Source organism: Arvicanthis niloticus (assembly GCF_011762505.2).
Source record: "Arvicanthis niloticus isolate mArvNil1 chromosome Y unlocalized genomic scaffold, mArvNil1.pat.X SUPER_Y_unloc_1, whole genome shotgun sequence".
Classification (NCBI taxonomy): domain Eukaryota; kingdom Metazoa; phylum Chordata; class Mammalia; order Rodentia; family Muridae; genus Arvicanthis; species Arvicanthis niloticus.
In genome coordinates, this window is record NW_023044978.1 from 2,310,193 (window position 1) to 2,318,707 (window position 8,515).

The window sequence follows — 8,515 nt, forward strand, 5'->3', positions numbered from 1 at the left end:
TCCAACGATCTTTTTCATTACCATATAAAAGTATTTCTCCTATTACTTTTAATGCACACACCCAAGGAAACATCCTTACACACACACACACACACACACACACACACACACACACACACACACACACACATACACAAAGTATACTGCACATGATGAGTACACACCAGTGGTTATAATTAAAGATTAAAAGGGATTGACTCTTAATCCAGAAATTTTTTATGCATTTGATATAGTGTGAAAAATATACTTTAATATTAAAATTCTGAAAAGAAAATTTTAGAAATGTATTAGATATAGCTTCAGTAATAAATGAAATTATATGTTTAGCAATATTTTTCCCTTTTGTGAGTACCTAAGGTGGGAGGAGTATGGAGAGGAAGAGGAGGAGTAAGGAGTACAAGAGGAGAAGAAAGAGAAAGAGCTAATGAGAAAGAAGCAGAGAGAAGGTAACATGGCAGTGGATATTCATGTGTCTCTAGCACTCAAATGTAATTGATATATCTAGGGTATTGGGTTACACCTCTAATTGTGTGGGCATCTTGTTATTGAGCATTTCTAAATATATAAATACTTTTGATGACCTAACCATTAGAGTCTCATTTCCACCAGGCTCTTGTGGATGGCAGGATGTTCTGGGCTCAGTCCAGGATCCTTGATACAGCGTGGAAAATTGGCAGAGCCATCTCCCATCCTGGCTTCTTTTGGGTGGCATAGAAGTATCTTGGGTTGTTGAACTGGTGGTCTAAGCCAGTGGACTCATATCTAGCATAGTCAGGAACATGGTGGCTATAACAAGAAGCCAGATTGGGTCCCACTGACTTTAAATATAAACCACAACAATTATATTTGATTAAAATGTAATAAATGTAAACAAAATCATAAAAAGATAGTATCAGTAGACAGAAAACCTACAAAATATGACAAAATTTTGTTTTGGCAGATGAAGATACAACATAATATTATATAGTTTCACTCATAAAGCCTTGTTCTTAACTTAGCAATCTAAGAAGGTTTTTGACCCATGTCAATGACATTACTGTAAAATCATTTCACTTAGGACTTTAAGCCAAGACAATGGAACTCACATTTACAGAGACAATTCTCACAGAAAATACAGAAAACAAGGAAAGTAACCCATATTTATAATGACAGAATAGCAATATTCTTCTTACAGTTCTTTAAAAATTCCATAGTCTTAGAAGCAAATATCCAACCACTTATAGAGTTTTGGTAATGTTAGTGAAGTCACCTATATACAACTAACCAAAACTAGTGTTTTAGTATAAAAAAAATGAATACAAACCTAAATGTTTCCAAAGAGGTTAATCATGGTCACTCACAATCATCTCTCTACTTTGGCTTGAATGTTCAGAAGAGCAGCAGAATGCAGCAAAAAGGAATAGTCTTGTGCAGGAATGGTTTGTTCTCCTCTCCCTAATGATAAATAACCTGAGCTGCTTTTGTCTGTCCTTATATACTGCTGATGAGTTCATAAATTATCATCTTTATAGAACCAAGAACTGATTAAATAGGGTCTTCAGAATCATCCTGGTCCAATGGATGGTGTTCAAACATTTCACTCTGAATAAAACTACTATTAATTTCTCCAATAGTTGAATTTAGCCAATTTTACTTAACAAATACATATAAAGCCTGAAACAATGTTTTCACAATAAAAACTCTTAAATTAGAGAATTCAGAAATAAGCCTAAGCCTTCTTATTGGTATGGAATTTACTATTACAATTCATAGCAATACACAAAACCTCCCTAAATTCACATTTTTGTCAAACCAAATTATCTTTTTCTTAATAATAATAATAATAATAATAATAATAATAATAATAATAATAATAAACAGCATTCTCTAAGAAAATTAAAATTAATATCTAAATTCTCAGGTAAATTTACATTTAATAATACAGTAAGGGAAATAGCAGCAGATTTGTGAGACTGTGCCACTGCCTTCCATAAGACACCATAGGTTACGTATCTCTCAGTAAGTCTGGCATAACTAGAAATATAAAATACCTACATCCTAGAAAGACTATCATAAACAGAAAAACAACTAATTTTTTCCCAAGAGGTTTTCCATCACAAGTAACACAAATTCATGATACTGGTCCAAAAAACCAAGTCCGACCTATCTACAAAAAGGTCTGCCTTAACCGGTGTGAGAATGATCCAGGAACATAAGTGTTCCATTGCAACTAGGGGAATATAGGAGGCCTGGCCTAACATGAGAGGGCACTGCTTGCCTTCAGGAGTCCTGATCTGACCTAGGTCACAGACTTCAACCTGCCTGAAAGGAAACTACTCCATTTATAGAGCATTTTAGATAACCCCAGAGAAAATCAGGTGAGAAAAAGGAAGCAAAGAAACAAAAGAAACAGAAATCAACATAATTTTTAAAACATCACAACCCAGTATTCCTACCACATTAATTCATAGAGATGCAGATGCTTGCTGTTAATCATTGATCTGATCAAGGGTTCACAATAGAGAAGTTAGAGGACTGAAGGGGCTGAGAGGGTTGATGGCCCCAAGAGGAGACCAACAGTGCCAACCAACCAGAGCTCCACAGGATCTAAACCACCAGCCTGGGCGCACATAGGGAGGGACCCATGACTCCAGCTATATACCTAGGGGAGGATGGCCTTGTTGGGGCATGGGTCAAAGAGGAGGTCCTTGGTCTCATGAAGGCTGAACAGCAAGCAGGGAGGAATTTGAGGGTGGGGAGGTGGGAGTGGGGAGTAGGTGGGGACACACCCTCATGGAGGCAGGAGGAGGGTGGATGTGATAGGGGGTTCTTGTGTGGTGGGGGAAATGGGGTAAGGGGATAAAATATGAAATGTAAATATAATATCTAATAAAAAAGTTTAAAAAATTAACAAATGAGGCCAGTGGTTACATTCCATTTATTCTCATTCTGTATTATTTGAAAGCATAAATAAACTACTACGGTAGAGTAATAATAATATTTGAAAATAATACAATTACTTACATTAGAGATGATATAAATCCACAATCCAAATAACCTTAAATTACACAAGATCTGATTAATGTCTGATAATAAGGATTTCCCTATGAAGCACGATATAAAACCATCATTTTTTCATCTTCAGGCTAAATTTTTAGTAATTTATAATTTAAGTATTAGTTTATTTATATTATTTTAAACACATTTTGACATTTATTTAATTTAATTTTTTGTGTGTGTATGTGTATGTGTGTGCACATGTATGTGTATGTGTATATAGTTTGCCTGTATCTGTGTAATGCAGAATGGTTGCAGGAACCTCAAATTTGCTGATAATAGAATGAAAGAGCTGTCAGTATGCTAAAACACTCAACAATTCCACCAGCACTCAGCAATACTAATACCAAATATGCTAGAAAAATATGTTGTTGTCATTTCTAGTGCTTAAAATGTAGGCTTATCTTCAATTGAAGTGTCTTTACTCTTGCCACAATAAGACCATCATAATTTCATGGTTGGTGGCCTGGGATCAGCTATAAAAGTTTTGCATGCATCCAGGTAGGTCCCAATTGTTACTTATAAAGGTGAATGAGATTTCTATTAATGTATTTGCTCAGTAAACCACTAAATAGTCATTATTTTGGGGTAATGTTTGCTCTAGAGGTGCAACTTTATTATAAGAAGCACATCACTTAGTGCAGTATTTCAAGAATTTTACGTGTACCCTTTTTGATATCTATTTCCTGTGTGAAAATGAATACAGAATTAGCCATATTCCTATTTATTTTATCCACTATAGTTTCTATTTCTCTTGAATTGAAAATTTAAATAACCTTTTCTTTTTTTAATTGTTTTATGTTTGTATATTTTAACACAGGAAAACTATACTTGTATAGAAAAAATGGCCAAGAAGTGTATTTATTAGTATAAATTTGAGCATGTTGATCTGCTGTGGCATGGACACCACTTGAATATGTCCTTACTTAACTGTAAAATCTATTTCAAAATGGTGATTGAAAGTGTCAGTCTATACTGGCAGAGAGCCAGAATACTGGGTTCCAACAAGATGTATTACTTTCTGTTTGAAATATAGCTTTATGCATCTACAAGCTGAGTAAAATCCTAAGCTAGTTTCCCAGGGAGGGCCTGAGGTGTATAATACCTTTTACAGAGAGAAGTGTCTGGTAATGAATGCTTACTTGGCTAAACCCTTCTCTTCTTTAGGTGTCTCATTAATTTAGAGATCTTTTTTGAGGCTACATGGCCTGTGGTAATTTCCTCTACGTCTAGATGGGCTAGGGCCTTTGACCTATATGACTGGATGACCCCAAAACTATGGAGACCTCTTGTCAGAAACCTGAAGTCTGTGAGCATGGCAAAAAATACATTCCATCTGTCAGGGTCACCAAATTCATAGGGTTTTACAGCCCATGTTCAACCTGAAACCAGGCTGCCTCTCACAGTCCTTCATATGTATATGAGTAAAGTATAAGTATTTTTATTAACTGTTTGTCTGTTGAAGAATATCTCACATCTCGGTATATTTTCTAGGTATCATCGATATATTCTTTATATAAATGGGCATTTTTTAAAATTTCAAATGAGTGAGTTCAATATTTCTTACATATTCATTAATTCATTCATTCATTCACTCACTCACATATTTGTTCATGTGCCTTAATTTTCAATAATAGAACAATTCATCCAGCACATGGCCACTTTCATCATCTGGCACGGTCACCAATGAGAATAGGGGCCCACATGTTTCACAACACCCCTTTCCTTTGGCATCACTATGTTTCTCCGCACATCATCACTGGCACACAGGTCTATTAAGTTAGGGCAGGAAGACCTATATGAAGACATAAGAGACATATTAATTTCAACAAACATGTTCAGCGGCCAAAACTAAGTTTTATTTTCTCATATGTTACAGGTGCACGGTATTATCCTTGTATGCTTCCTTGTTGTGAATTTAATCTTTGTTTGGGCTCAAGGACTAGATTATTGTACACTATTTGAGGTTTATTAGAGTTCCTCTCTTGGGAGACTTCCACAACCTTTCATATAACTCTTTCCAAAGACATTATGAAACCATGCCTTTGGCATTGGCTCTCTGGATCTATTGATACAAGAGCTCAGTGCATAATCACTAGAATCTCATTTCGACAAATGAATGCATCCTGTGAGGATTCAAGGAAGTTGAAATAAGCAGGCAATCCTTCAGTATGCATTTATGATTCCTCTGAGGTGAGGCAGATAAACATATTTCACAGAAATCACACTTTTATAGGCTATTCATATGCAATAGGAATGATTCCGACACATAGAAAATCATTACAAATGCATAACTAATCTGTATTAATTTGAAACATGGGTACTTTTTTTTTCAAAATGTGACCACAAATGAAGTTACATACATGTATATTTAGATTGAGATGAATATATATATATATATATATATATATATGTGTGTGTGTATACATATATATATGTATATATATATATGTATATATATGCATACATATATATATATGTATATATATATGTATATATATGCATACATATACATACATACCCATATTTGTATATATTTATATACATAAATATGTATGTATAAATACATATGTATAATATATATGTGTATATATGTATATATAATATTAAATGCATATATAGTGAGAGATAGAGAGAGACATAGAAAGACAGAGAGAGACAGAGACAAAGAGAGAGACAGAGAGAGTAGAAAGAGAGATAGATATATAACCTATTTTAAAAAATTTATTAATTTTATAAAAGGGTAGCTCTCACTAAAAATTTTATGGATTAAATATGTTAGTTTTTCTAATAAAAACGTTCATGTAATTTCTGTCACTTTAATAAACATTGTAGACAGTTACAATTCATGCTACAATTTTTGGTTGAAATTTGGAAATTTATATTCAGTGTGATTGTGGCATTTCAGCTATAAAACTTATCTGCATCTAACTGACAAATACTAAACAATTTGAATTAAATTTTTATTGTGATTCTAAGTCCCTTTTTTTCTGTAAAATGAATTAGCAAATACATACAATTAATTATTAAAATATAAATGTACACTATGCATATGGAGTATCAGAGTGAAGATTTTCTTTTAAATAATACTCATTTACAAAAAGGAAATGATTTGACTTAATTCAATATTTTATTGGCTGGTTCTGCTGGTACTGCCTGTTGCAACATTCATAGTCTGTATTTCCCAAATCTTAATGTTGCCAAATAGATTTCTGAAAGACAGCAAATTTTTCATTTGAGCCATTTGCCATTGCATGAGTTCTTGATCAACTAGCATGTACTTATATATGACTACTGACTGTGGGAATGCAATCATCATAACATGGTTGAAATCATTGATGGAAAGATGCACATCATTGCTCTTGTTTGACTGAGGAGTTGTTCTTAGCTTTATAGTAGATGTAAACCTTGATGGCTCTCATATGAAGTAATCTGCAAAATAAATTTCAACTCTTTACTTTTCTAGAAATTAGAATAACTTCCTCATTATTTCTTCTTTATGGTAATGGGCAAAATTACCACAAGCAGTGCAGATGGAATTGTGTGGAAGGGTATCACAGATATAAAGTGAGAAAAAATGTAAACCTATTTTTTTAACATCTTACCTTGGGAAGTTCAGTCTCCAGCAAAGTCTGTGATTCTTATGGCAAAGTATCCTCCATTTGCTTTTCAGTTAAAACAAATAAACAAAACATAAAGTCACACAGAATATTAGATTTGTGAATATTTGGAAATAACCCAGATTTTTCAAACCATGGTTGTAATATAGTAAAAAATGGTTCAATTTAGAAATTTAGTAGGCAGCAAAAGGAAATGGAAATGGAAAAGTGACAGATTTTTATAATGATTCATTATTTGTAAAGTGGGCATTTGCTGTACATTAAACTCATTTTTTTCAGCAAGGTCAATATCAAGAGGACATATTTCATGATTGCAAGTATAGAAAAAGGTTTGTAAAACAGGACTCCAATATATTTAGAAAAAATCCTCAATAAATATATTAAATCACTTGAGACTTAGTGTTTTTCTTACATATAAAAACAAAAAAAATTATCAGGGAACATACAACCTACAACTTACAAAGAAATCATAAGTATGTCTTAGAGTGGGAAAGATACAAGATTAAATCATGCTGGTTTTCTGGTAAAGCCACATTCTGTTTTTAGCAAGACCTACCTATATTATCTGTATTTCATCATTTATTTTATTTTAAAATCATTACGCTTATGACTTTAGGCCAATATCAAGGAACTCTGTTTTAGACAACAATCTATCACAGTAAAGAGAGAATTGAAGAGAAAATACCCAGTTTTAACATGATGCACTCTTGGGAAATGGGTATTTTCAGTGCTCCTGTTAACTCATGCTGAATGAGAGTTTTGCTAAAGATTTCAACATATTATTAGTGAACTATATGTGATTTCTAACCAACAGCAACTGTTTAAGGCTTAATAAAATCAAGAAATGCGTCAGGTGTCAGAAATCTGTAGGGCATGAAGGTACCACATTAAGTATATCAAGTAGTCTTTTTAATGTTTCCATAATCATACAAAACTATACCAAATACTTTACTCTGTCATGTTAATGTTAATACAATCACTCATAAAAACTCACCTGTAATAAAAATTTTATGATGAAGAAAATGAATGCAAACACAATGCTCCCAAGAAGGATAAACTCAAGGTTCATGGCAGCTCACTGTAATCTATGTAAATTTAAAATCTGGGAAGAGAAATTAGATCAATCAAACTGGAACAGTCTTTTGTAATCTATTTTCTCTACGCTGCCGGATGATAACTGGTATGAGCTGCTTGCTGCCTGGCCTTATGTACTACTAGTGAGGTCATAACATACCATTGTATACACAAGTGTGACCTCATAATTACACTAAGATCAACTGATAGGATAATCCTGGTCCACAAGAAGGCAGATGAGCCCTGGTTATAAACTTAAACAATGTAGGACAGGTTCAATATGATGGAAAGAGAAAAAAGCATTATGGGATACCATGTGTAAGATGCTTAAAGTTGCACAAATAATAAACACATTGATTAAATGTGTAATATGTAATTAATAAACCCCTTTTGCTCTTTCAATATTCTTTCCATTTCTGCAATACCCAACATTCATTTGAAGACACAGACAAACATGCACACACACACGCACACACGTACCCACACACACACACACACACACACATTTATCTATATACAAACACCACACACACACACACACACACACACACACAGAGAAACATACACAAGCACATTTGGAGCTGCAGTTATAGTTATACTCGTAGTATTATAGTTAGTTATAGCTATAGCTATAGTTATAGTTGTTATAGTTATAGTTTAGTTATAGTTATAGTTAGTTATAGTTATAGTTTTATAGTTATAGTTATAGTTATAGTTATAGTTATAGTTATAGTTATAGTTATAGTTATAGTTATAGTTAGTTATAGTTATAGTTATATTTTTAA

General features: G+C 33.1%; 1 long non-coding RNA gene across 1 annotated transcript; it reads right to left on the minus strand.

The window, feature by feature from the left end:
* Window positions 1-6,187: 6,187 nt before the first annotated feature.
* LOC143433931 (uncharacterized) lies at window positions 6,188-7,789 on the minus strand. Its single transcript, XR_013070063.1, has 3 exons — window positions 7,651-7,789; window positions 6,642-6,701; window positions 6,188-6,468 (listed from the first exon to the last, which is right to left on the minus strand). It is a non-coding gene; the product is annotated as an uncharacterized LOC143433931 (long non-coding RNA).
* Window positions 7,790-8,515: the final 726 nt, after the last annotated feature.